General features: G+C 39.8%; 1 pseudogene; it reads right to left on the bottom strand.

Moving 5' to 3' along the window:
* Positions 1–8223: 8223 nt before the first annotated feature.
* LOC108268632 (actin, cytoplasmic 1-like) lies at positions 8224–11479 on the bottom strand (annotated as a pseudogene).
* Positions 11480–13192: the final 1713 nt, after the last annotated feature.

The raw sequence follows: 13192 nt of genomic DNA, 5'->3' as shown, positions 1-13192 counted from the left end.
GTGGTCATATTACTGGCTGTTTATAATAAATAAAGTGTGTGATGTGTTGACAGACAAAGTAGAGTGCCTTTAGTTCGTTTAACGGGTATAAACGGCTAACGTTTATGTGGACAAATCAAACACATGCCTGATTATTATACATTTTTTCATGCTTTTTTTTTTTTTTTGTATGTCATGATCAACTATGAAATGTTCATTCCCCCCCCAACCCCAGAAGAACTCTCTATCTTTTTTATGCATCACAGACAGCAGTTTATGTTCAGTGAAAATATATATGCACTACAACTACAAATAAAAAGGAAAAAAACAACAAAAAACATAATAATGATATGATATTAATACAATTAATATATCTAAAGTGCTACGATCAGCTTTATTGTAAAAAGCGTGTCCATGTATCTTAAAAAGACTTCATGTTGTCTTTCCAGTTGAGGATGACCTTTTTGGTAATGGTTAGTTGTATCAATAGAACATGGTTCAAATGTAAAGTGAAGATGACAGAAAGTAACGCTACAGTGGGACGAACGGGGATGCTGAGGCTGAGGGTCTGAGCTTACTCATGACTAAAGATTTTTGTTAAAAGGGCAAAGCCAGAAATCATGAATTTAACCTGCTATGAAGGCTGGGCAGTGTGAATACTGTATGTTTACTGTGGCTGAATTTCATGTGGTGTAGTTTTATGATTGTAATGTTGGTTATATGAAAGATTTTATATTGTATTAATAAATTTTTTTGAACAGCATGTCAGGGAAAAGTAACCTTGTGAGATTTGCCAATTTATAGTGAATTGTTTAATGTGTGGAAGTGATCTTAAACTGTATCGAGAGTCTGAGTTTATGTGCTTTAAAGGCTTAAAGGAGTATAGCTTTATGTAGAAAGGAAAGCAATTATCTGATGCAGGCTGGTCATTTCTCTGTATGTTGAGAACATCACAGATATAGTGCTGATTAAATACATGGAATAATTCCATGAAAAGGGTATGAACAGGTGGAGGAAAATGGGGGTAGAAATTTTCATTTTCACAAAGTTGTTGAGGCTTTTTATTATTTTCTTTAAAAAAAAAAAAAAAAAAAAAAAAACAACCTTTGTGTGCTTTTTTATGATTTTTGTCTATGACAGTAATGCTCTAGATGTTTATTTCTTAAATTAAAGAAATCATAAACCTCTAACCAAGGTGCACTGGTGTTTTCTTGTGTGTGCAGTGACGAGTACAGTGGTTATGAAACACAGCTCCGTTATAATTGCAGGTTTTTCTGATCTGATTTCAGATCTTTTTTCCATGGTTAATAACCATCAAAATTCAAGTGAAAAACAAATATTAATGTTTTGGGGGACTGCTTTGACTCCTGTTAACTTCTGTAATACTTTGTTGAAGCTCTTTTGCTGGTAATACAGCATTCAATCCTTTGTTTAAGAGTCTACATCAATTTTATTCCACTCTTCCTTGCAAAAGCCATCTATCAAATTGCGAGGGACTCTCCTACGCACAGCCCCCTTCAAGTCATTCCACAGTTTTATAAAAGATTTGGATCTGGATTAATGGGGCCGTTCCAAATTGTACTTCTGGAGCCATTACTTTGTTAACTTGGATTTGTTCACTGGGTCATTATCATTATGAAAAGTGACATGAGGCCTATAGGGTTTGTACCAAAAGAGATTGGTATTTCGCATAGCCATGATTCCCTCTATCTTGACTGGCGTCCCAGTCTCAGCTGTATGCTTCCATAGCATGATGCTACCACCACCACACTTTTAAATGTTTGATTCACGCTTATTATTTTTTGATCCGTGACCACAATACTTTTAATGGGAAGTTGATCCCATATATAGTGTCCCCAGGAAGATACAAGACAAGGTTTGAAATGTTTAGTTAAACTTAAGGCCATTTGCGAATGCCGTAGCGTATTATTTACATCATTTTTATTATTAGGCTTTCGGCAGTAGATAGCTGGGGCCTTTTGTTTTCAGGTTGTTCATTTATCATTTATTTGTCATGTTAATATAATGTCTCAAGAATAAACTTGAATGTTTGTATGATTCGTATGTACAGTATCTCAAAAAAGTGAGTACACCCCTCACATTTTTGTAAACATTTGATTATATCTTTTCATGTGACAACACTGAAGAAATGACACTTTGCTACAATGTAAAGTAGTGAGTGTACAGCTTGTGTAACAGTGTAAATTTGCTGTCCCCTCAAAATAACTCAACACAGCCATTAATGTCTAAACCGCTGGCAACAAAAGTGAGTACAAACAAAAGTGGGACATCCTCAAATGGAAGGTGGAGGATCACAAGGTCTCTAACATCCACCAGCTCCGTGATGTCATCATGGAGGAGTGGAAGAGGACTCCAGTGACAACCTGTGAAGCTCTGGTGAACTCCAACCCCAAGAGGGTTAAGGCAGTGCTGGAAAATAATGGTGGCCACACAAAATATTGACACTTTGGGCCCAATTTGGACATTTTCACTTAGGGCTGTACTCACTTTTGTTGCCAGCGGTTTAGACATTAATGGCTGTGTGTTGAGTTATTTTGAGGGGACAGCAAATTTACACTGTTACACAAGCTGTACACTCACTACTTTACATTGTAGCAAAGTGTCATTTCTTCAGTGTTGTCACATTAAAAGATATAATCAAATGTTTACAAGAATGTGAGGGGTGTACTCACTTTTGTGAGATACTGTATATAGAATTGTAACCAGAGGATGAGCTGATTAGATTTAGATGGCTGGGAGTGATCATGTGACCATTGATTTTGCACTGCATGTTGAACAGCTGGGGATGGTCCCGTCTGTCTCCATATCTCCAGTGCCCGCATGTTATAGCTATGGCAACCAGCAGTGATGCTCATACTCATAGCACGTTTCAGTGTTGTGTTTCGCATGCCTGAAAATACATGCAGGCAGTTGTGGAATTATTGGCACCCCAGTAATGTGAAGGATTATGAAAAGGTTTAAGGAAAAAAAAAAAAACTGTATAAATGTATTTTTAACAAAACCACATATCACTTTTAACAAAACCATCATATCAATTATTTTCACCCGTAGAAATATTATTAACAAATGTTTAAAAGGAAAAAAAAAGTGTTTAAGAACTCTTACAAAGTCATCCATGACTTCTGGTTTCAGCAGGGTGTAAATCTGAGGTGACTATGGCCAAATTTCCTTTGTCTTTATTAACTTGGGGAAGATTAGAGAATGCACATATGAAATGAGATAAGTGTGTGTTGGCCTTCATTAATCAGGCAATGGCTATATACTGTACAATCCCCTCAGAAAGTATTCGAACAGCAAGGTCAATGCTTTTGTCTTTGCTTTTCACTGAATACATTTGGGTTGGAGATCAAAAGATGAATATGAGACAATAGGAGTTTCAGCTTTCATTTCTTGATATATACATTACATTTACATTACATTACATTACATTTATGCACTTAGCAGACGCTTTTATCCAAAGCGACTTACAAATGAGAAAGACACAAGCAAAGCGATATCAAGCAGAGAACAATACAATAAGTGCTACCATACGAGATCCATTAATTGAATTCCAGAAGAAGCAAAGTGCAGAGTAGAGGTGTAAGTGCAATATTTTTTTTATTTTTTCATTTTTTTTTTTTTTTAATGAGTTTGTTAGGTGTTCATTGAAGAGGTGGGTCTTTAGTTGTTTTTTGAAGATGGTGAGAGATTCTGCGGTCCGGATTGATATTGGAAGTGCATTCCACCACTGAGGAACAGTTAGTGTGAAGGTTTTGGAAAGGGACCTTGCGCCACGCTGAGTTGGAACTGCTAAACGTCGGTCGCTATTCGATCGCAGATTGCGAGAGGGAACGTAAGCCTTCAGGAGAGAGTTGAGGTAGGCGGGTGCTGTTCCTGACAAGGTCTTGTAAGTGAGCATCAAGGCCTTGAACTTGATGCGGGCAGCTACAGGAAGCCAGTGGAGGGAGATGAAGAGGGGTATCACATGGGTTCTCTTGGACTGGTTGAAGACGAGGCGCGCCGCAGCATTCTGAATCATCTGAAGGGGTTTGATGGAGCTGGCTGGGATATACATCTAGTTGTGTTAAAGACTACGAACATGGCAACATTTTGTTTGAACCCATCCATTTTTCAAGTGACCAAAAATACTGGAGCATGTGACTGACATGTTGCCAAAGTGTGCGCTGTTAGATATATTGTTTAAACAATTAATTACACTGAATGTCTACTGTTGGTTTGAGCCACGGACATGCACAAGCATTGGGCATAGCGAATACAACAATTTGGAATGTCCTGAAAAAGAAAGAAACCCCTGGTGTACTAACAACCAGACATCGAACAGGTTGACCAAGGAAAACAGCGGTTGATGACAGAAACATTGTTTCCCATAGATACTAGTGATTCTGGAACTGACTGTAGATGCTCTCTTGTTTGCACCAACTCCTGGAGCCAAATTCGGAGCATGCAGCATGTAATTGACATTCAGAGACAAAAGGATTAACTATGTTCAGCTTGTAAGCAACTCCTACTTATTACACAAATGCACCACTGTCATATATCTACCTATATAATTACTTTCACCTTAAATGAGCATTTGAGCATGTAATTTCATCATTTGCTTTGAGATGTAGCCAAACTCAAAACATGAACATATAAATGTTGTCAGCTGTGTTTTCTCCTTTTTAAATAAAGCTCTATTGAAAGATTTCACAACTCATTACAAAAACTTATTTACATTTACATAATAACATTGTGATACATTATTCACATTTACATTTATATAGTACATTATAACTCATTGTCAACTTTTGTAAATATGCATATCACAGCAGTTTGATGCAATTCAATCACATACATGCATTCACATTATTTTACAACATATTTACATTTATATTCATATCAATTTACAACATATGTACACCTCACACCTCTTCAAAAACTCAAGAGTCCACGGGTGTTTATTTTTAAATTTTCTATCGACTTTTTCTGTCTTTGTAATTCACTCACAATCTGTTTAAAAACCATCTCAGCAGGGATATAGCACTGATTAATAATCATTTTACAGCTTGTTTTCCAGATTTTGTAATTAACAGTGCATATAACAAACCAGTAAAATTTATTTACTTTTTATTTTTATTTTTTGTTGTTGTTATTGCAAATTCTTGATTAAAAATTCCACACTTAATGGTTCTCTCACATGTTTATATCCAGCTGTTTTGTGTTGCGTGCTAATGTCTCCAAGTGTCATCTATGCCCAACACTGACCTCTAGTGGATTCTGATAGTAATTTCTTGTGAGGGTGATTAAGCACAACCTCATACTACAGTTGCAATCAAAATTATTCAACCCCCATTGCAAATCAGGTTTATTGTCAAAATGTACAGACTTTCAGCTGTTTACAATGAACAAATCGAACAAAAGCTATTGAAATAGTTTAACACAACGAATGATTCAAGTGGATTCCCCAAATTCAACTGAAAATGCAACTTATAATGATTTCTCCAGTTTCAGAATTATTCAACCCCTTCATGTCAAGCATCCTTTACGTCCACTACACGAGTGACCTGTAAACTCGGATAAAATCCAATTTGAATAAAATACAAAACCTGTTAAATCTGTACTTGTAGTAATTATGCCATTATGTTGACTGGAACACTCACAGGGTGTTGAGTCTGTTCTACAGACTGGGTGTGGACATACTGTAGAAACCTCTAATCTACAATATTCATAAAAGTCTCTGGCTGAGCCAGGAATCATGACGGAGTCAGAGTTTGGTGTCAGTAGTCTGTCAGACCCACTCAGAGCTTTCACACACACTCTGGTAAGCTATGACCTTAGCCCAGCAAATTGCTCTGAGACCACCAGCACTCATTTTTCTATAAGTCCAGAAGGGCCCCTGCAATACAATGGCTTTAATAGTGCTGTAGACCCTAAATTTCACTTTCTCGTGTGCTTTCTCATGCGCTCTCTGGCCAAAATGGGTTTCAAAATTATATACTCAAAACTCCCCAGTGTAAGGTTTCATAGTGAAACTATGACAACACTTGATGGCGCTATTGTCTTTCATCTCAGACTGCTAATGGGCTGTCTTATTCCGTGTGCATTCTGGTACAACATGCTCTGTTTTCAGATAGGGATGTGTGTGTTTCTGTTTGTGTGGATTTCCTTTGGGTTCTCCAGTTTCCTCCCACCTTCATAAAATGTGCCAGTAGGTGGATTGGCAAGGTTAAATTGTCCCTAGGTGTGAATGAGTGTGTGCATGGAAGAGGGATCCCAGTGTTCCTGGAAAAGGTGGTTACTGAAGATGAATTCATGAATGAATTAATTAATATAAAAGGTTATTAAAATGCCTTTCCTTGGCACTGGGATCATACCTTCAAGAGTACAGTCTTTAATACCGTTAGCGTTTAACTTTTACCTGGTAAGGTGGATATAATGTACCTTTAAAGAATTACTCTAAAAGCTAATTAAAAGGTAGAAGAGTGGTTTCTTTAAGGTCAAATTACTGTATGTAGCTTAAATCATTTTTTAAAGGTACACTACGTTCACATTACCATGCAAAAAATAAACGTTAAAAGTGCAAAAGATGTACCAGAGAGAGAGAGAGCATAGAGATGACCTTGTTTCACTGTGCATGCAATTCAAAATTGGATTAAAGGATTCAAGATAAACAGCCAAAGGAACACACTTATACTGTGCTTCAATTTAAATGCCATATAGCACGAAGCATTTTAAAAACCCATAATCCATCACATTTAGTTCGAAGCATTCAACTATGATGACTCTGTAATTGCTCTCTCCTATACACAGACACACATGCAACTAGGGCACCCATCTTCACCTCATCATCTAACCCGCTGGTAACAAAAGTAACGTCAGCACACTGAAAGCTGCCTAAAACAACATCTCTCTTATATTAGTGTGCGTTGTTAGCAGAGCTCCAAAATGATATGCACCACATTTTGTTATTCTATTAATTACCACTTTCACTGCAGAAGAACATCATTCATTCTTTCCCAGGAGGAAACACTGGTACTCTGCAGTGTGTTGGCGGTTATACATCTGCAGTACACTGAAGGCGGATACTGCAGGTACTGTGTATCTGCTGATTGAACACAGTGCCATCTGCTGTACGGTCCGAATTACAACCGCAAACACTCTCTCTCTCTCTCTCTCTCTCTCTCTCTCTCTCTCTCTCTCTCTCTCTCTCTCTCTCTCTCTCTCTCTCTCTCTCTCTCTCTCTCTCTCTCTCTCTCTCTCTCTCTCTCTCTCTCTCTCTCTCTCTCTCTCTCTCTCTCTCTGCACATGCATTCCTACACTATACTTAAAATCCTTTTCATGAACCCAACACAGCTATTCTTTTAATTACTATGAGTAATCCAACTAGACTATCAGCCAATGAAACCTTTTTTGAAACACTTAATCAGTAATCAGTCAACACATGTGCTTCTCTGCAAAGTATTTGTGATTGAAAGAATAAAATGATTCTAAAGTAAAATACTTTGACATCAACAATTTGAATAAATCCTTAATGTACACACAGTACAAAAATATTAGACTTAATCTGGACAGATTAATTGTTCCTGAGATTGATGAACCTGCATTTTCCATGGAAAATAGTGACAAACTAAGTTATGAAATAAATCATATTCCCTTTTTTTAAGTTTAGGAGAGATTAGACTGAGTGAACTATTCTTATGCAATACAGAATCTGTATTGTGGACAGAATGAGGTTTTATAGCAGTTCATTTCAGTCTGAACACTAGAGCTACAGCATCACCATCGTGATCAACTGAACCACTGACTTTCATCAGCACTTGCTTCTTGTTCATCTTTTTAAAAACTCATAAAAGAATCTAGACAAAAGTGATACACATGTGATGTGTGTATTACAAGTGATGCACAAGTGATGCACGTCTTACACATGTGCACTTTTGCTGGAATTGAATTAGTCAGTGTACAGGCTGGCCCCACCGAGTGTCCGGCACCACCATGTTCCATACAGCTTATATGTTTGCCCAAGCGGAATGAATCTTTACATTTTGAGAAGGTAAAGCTTTGTATTTCCATTTTGTAACACAAAGAAAACAAAAGGACCAAGATTAAGGCTGAAAGTACAAAAACACAGACATTACATAGCTTACATACAAGCAATACTACAATGTTAAGTATGCTCCCAATCACTGGGCAGCCTTCAAAAAGTTTTTGAACAATGCATTTAATGAACATTTCGAATGACTAAAAAGGAACAAAAGACAAAACAAAAAAACAAAAAAGTACTTTGAGTCCTCAGATGAATTGTAGAACTTTGGGGATGCTTATATGCAAAAAAAATCATTGCCATCAACGTTACCATTCCAGTTTTCAGATCCTGAGTCAAGTGCCAAAAATAAAAAAAGCCAGGCCAATGTTGTCGTTTCAGGTTTCTCTCTGCACAGTCGGCGTGAAGTGGTAACAGTCTTTTTAGAAGCATTTGCGGTGGACGATGGAGGGTCCAGACTCATCGTACTCCTTCTTGCTGATCCACATCTGCTGGAAGGTGGACAGGGAGTCCAGGTTGGAGCCTCCGATCCAGAGTATTTGCACTCAGGTGGGGCAATGATCTGCAAAGACAAGACCAGCATTAGTCTCACATTAAAGCATTCACCTGCCTTTTCATTCATTAGCCACCCATGATGGATAAACCAAGCTCACCTTAATGTTCATTGTGCTAGGGGCCAGGGATGTGATTTCCTTCTGCATCCTGTCTGCAATGCCAGGATACATGGTGGTACCACCAGTGTTGGCATACAGATCCTTACGGATGTTCATGTCGCACTTCATGATGGAGTTGAAGGTGGTCTTGTGGATTCCACAGGACTCCATACCTGAAGATCAATACAGTAATAGACAAGGTCTCCAGAAGCACTAAACAGTACAATTGCAACAACTACAGTGCTTGTTAACTTCTTACCCAGGAAAGATGGCTGGAAGAGAGCCTCGGGGCACCCAAACCTCTCGTTGCCAATGGTGATGACCTGTCCGTCATGCAGCTTGTAGCTCTTCTCCAGAGAGGAGGAAGAGGCAGCAGTGCCCATCTCCTGCTCGAAGTCAATGGCAACGTAGCAGATCTCCTTGATGTCATGTACAGTGAGGGAAAAAAGTATTTGATCCCCTGCTGATTTTGTACGTTTGCCCACTGACAAAGAAATGATCTAAGTCTATAATTTTAATGGTAGATTTATTTGAACAGTGAGAGACAGAATAACAACAAGAAAATCCAGAAAAACACATGTCAAAAATGTTATAAATTGATTTGCATTTTAATGAGGGAAATAAGTATTTGACCCCCTCTCAATCAGAAAGATTTCTGGCTCCCAGGTGTCTTTTATACAGGTAATGAGCTGAGATTAGGAGCACACTCTTAAAGGGAGTGCTCCTAATCTCAGCTTGTTACCTGTATAAAAGACACCTGTCCACAGAAGCAATCAATCAAACAAATTCCAAACTCTCCACCATGGCCAAGACCAAAGAGCTCTCCAAGGATGTCAGGGACAAGATTGTAGACCTGCACAAGTCTGGAATGGGCTACAAGACCATTGCCAAGCAGCTTGGTGAGAAGGTGACAACAGTTGGTGCGATTATTTGCAAATGGAAGAAACACAAAAGAACTGTTGCAATGATCATGAGAACAGTGAGGAATCAGCCCAGAACTACACGGGAGGATCTTGTCAATGATCTCAAGGCAGCTGGGACCATAGTCACCAAGAAAACAATTGGTAACACACTACGCCGTGAAGGACTGAAATCCTGCAGCGCCCGCAAGGTCCCCCTGCTCAAGAAAGTATATATACATGCCTGTCTGAAGTTTGCCAATGAACATCTGAATGATTCAGAGGACAACTGGTTGAAAGTTTTGTGGTCAGATGAGACCAAAATGGAGCTCTTTGGCATCAACTCAACTCGCCGTGTTTGGAGGAGGAGGAATGCTGCCTATGACCCCAAGAACACCATCCCCACCGTCAAACATGGAGGTGGAAACATTATGCTTTGGGGGTGTTTTTCTGCTAAGGGGACAGGACAACTTCACCGCATCTAAGGGACGATGGACGGGGCCATGTACCATCAAATCTTGGGTGAGAACGTCCTTCCCTCAGCCAGGGCATTAAAAATGGGTCGTGCATGGGTATTCCAGCATGACAGTGACCCAAAACACACGGCCAAGGCAACAAAGGAGTGGCTCAAGAAGAAGCACATTAAGGTCCTGGAGTGGCCTAGCCAGTCTCCAGACCTCAATGCCATAGAAAATCTGTGGATGGAGCTGAAGGTTCGAGCTGCCAAACGTCAGCCTCAAAACCTTAATGACTTGGAGAAGATCTGCAAAGAGGAGAGGGACAAAATCCCTCCTGAGATGTGTGCAAACCTGGTGGCCAACTACAAGAAACGTCTGACCTCTGTGATTGCCAACAAGGGTTTTGCCACCAAGAACCAAGTCATGTTTTGCAGAGGGGTCAAATACATATTTCCCTCATTAAAATACAAATCAATTTATAACATTTTTGACATGCATTTTTTCTGGATTTTTTTTCGTTGTTATTCTGCCTCTCATTGTTCAAATAAATCTACCATTAAAATTATAGAATGATCATTTCTTTGTCAGTGGGCAAATGTACAAAATCAGCAGGGGATCAAATACTTTTTTCCCTCATGTACAATTTCTCTCTCGGCTGTGGTAGTAAAGCTGTAGCCTCTTTCGGTCAGGATCTTCATGAGGGAGTCAGTCAGGTCATGGTCAGTCAGGTCCAGATGGAGGATGGCATAGGGAAGGACATAACCTTTGTAGATGGGCACAGTGTGGGTCGCACCATCACCAGAGTCCATCACAATACCAGTGGTACGACCGGAGGCGTACAGGGACAGCACAGCCTGGATGGCTGGGGTGTTGAAGGTCTCGAACATGATCTGAAATGAGAAAATGAAAGTTTAATCCCTGTTTTGTTTTATTAGGTTGTCACTACAGGCCATGCGGTTAGTTAGAATAAAGAAAAGTTTGAATTAAAGAGAGAGAAGCGTGAGTAAACAAAGATTGCACACAAAACAAAGTGTAGAAAGACCAGGCAGGGAAAGAAATTACCTGCTGGTTCCAACAAATGAGAAACTCTGGAGTTCAGAGGAGATGAAGCCTGGAGAAAGTGAATGAATTGGATGAACTTATGGAGAAGAGAAATGGGTTTAAAAAGTCAACCGTAAGGCAGATTCATATGGTTTCAAACATTAAACCAACCTGGGTCATATTTTCTCTGTTGGCTTTGGGGTTCAGGGGAGCCTCAGTAAGCAGGACAGGCTGCTCCTCAGGGGCAACACGCAGCTCGTTGTAGAAGGTATGATGCCAGATCTTCTCCATGTCATCCCAGTTGGTGACAATACCGTGCTCAATGAGGTACTTCAGGATCAGGATACCTCTTTTGCGCTGAGCCTTGTTACCAACGTAGCTGTCCTTCTGTCCCATACCAACCATCACACCCTGTAAAAAGTCAGACAATCATGTTAAAGAAAAGATTTGCCATACCAAAAGAAAAACAATGCAAATTAGCAGTGTAAATAAATTATTTAAAAAAAAAATAATAATAAAAAAACAAAAACCATACCTGGTATATAGTTGGGCAACCCACAATGGATGGGAAGACAGCATGGGGAGCATCATCTCCAGTGAATCTAGCCTTGCACATACCGGTTTCTAGCCAAGCTTTTATGGCACAGGTTTTGGATGTACAGGGCATAAAAAAAGAATATAAAAGCAGCTATTTTGCCCTGGTTCATAGTGAATCCTTGAGGACACATTTAACCTGTACCTTAGGGAACAAAAACAGAGTCTTATGTACTGCTAAGTGTACGTAACCATTTTTTCTCTGAGAGGACTCCATTCAAAAATTTGTGTTTCAGCTTGTTAAGTTTAACTAAGCATTTAAAATCTTGTCTTGTATCTTCCTGGGGACACTATATATGGGTTAAATTTCCTGACAAAAGTATTGCGGTCACGGATCGAAAAATAATAAGCATGAATCAAACATTTAAAAGCGCGGTGGTGGCAGCATCATAATATGGACGCATACAGCTGAGACTGGGACTCCAGTCAAGATAGAGGGAATCATGGCTACTCGAAATACCAATCTCTTTTAGTACAAAACCTATAGGCCTCATGTCACTTTTCATAATGATAATGACCCAGTGAACAAATCCAAGTTAACAAAGTAATGGCTTCAGAAAACGGCCCCATCAGTCCATGCAAGATTATATTGCACAAAACTGAAACATGAATTCAAAGCTTTTTTAATCGTGCACAAAATCGTTTTCCTTGGTTATATTACTGTGTTTTTGTGCTCTCTGACATTTTCTGCTCGTGTTTTCTTTTTTGAACGCTCACGCCGTTCCCTTTCAAAGGGAAGTCTACATTAAGTTTAGCATAACACTATGGGAGCGCCCCTCATACGCGACCAGCATCTGAAGCTTGTGTAAAATCATGCCTATTTATAGGCCTGCCATAATCAGGTGACGTGGCAATTAAGCGTGTCGCGTGATATATATACAGTATGGCATGTGTGAACCGCGCCATCAAAAAAATAATAGTACTAATTCCTCTCTGACTCCGAGGAGCCAGAAGGATGTGCTAAAAACTGAGAGCAGCATATAAGGAGCTGCTTGAAGTGATTGCTAAGGCTGGATGAGCTTTTTTCTCCCCAGTGAAAGTAAATTCTTCACACTGCAGAAAACTCCCCTGCATGACAAAATATCAGGCTTCTGGGGGAAAACCATGCATAAGCCAAATTTATAACCCCACGATGTCGGATTATTCAGCCATTGTGGGGAATGAACGGCACGGCTATTTAGCGATGCTGAAGGTGGAGGAGGTGCTTGCGCGCTACCTCTCTCCATCGACGGCAGGTAATTTAGGGAGGCCGGCTTTGCCATCCAAGTCACCATGTAAGGCCACCGTGGCATTGGTGGGCAAGCCCTATGCAGTAGTAGTCTTGCTTGTGGGTCACTGCAGACAATGACAGTGCAGCCCTACCAAGCAGACCTGCTGAGTGAGCTCGACATATGGCGGCATTCAGACCCTGTTGTGTCAAGTTCACCCGGGCATCCATGAGTGGAACCCGGGCTAGCGCTAGTGCGGGGGAGACACAGAAGGCGAGTATGGCAGCCTGCCAACACCCACAGACAGCCAGGGGAACTG

The sequence above is a fragment of the Ictalurus punctatus genome, chromosome 8 (assembly GCF_001660625.3).
Source record: "Ictalurus punctatus breed USDA103 chromosome 8, Coco_2.0, whole genome shotgun sequence".
Lineage (NCBI taxonomy): Eukaryota > Metazoa > Chordata > Actinopteri > Siluriformes > Ictaluridae > Ictalurus > Ictalurus punctatus.
Note: the sequence above shows the minus strand (reverse complement) of the source record. Positions and strands in the feature narration are given on the sequence as shown.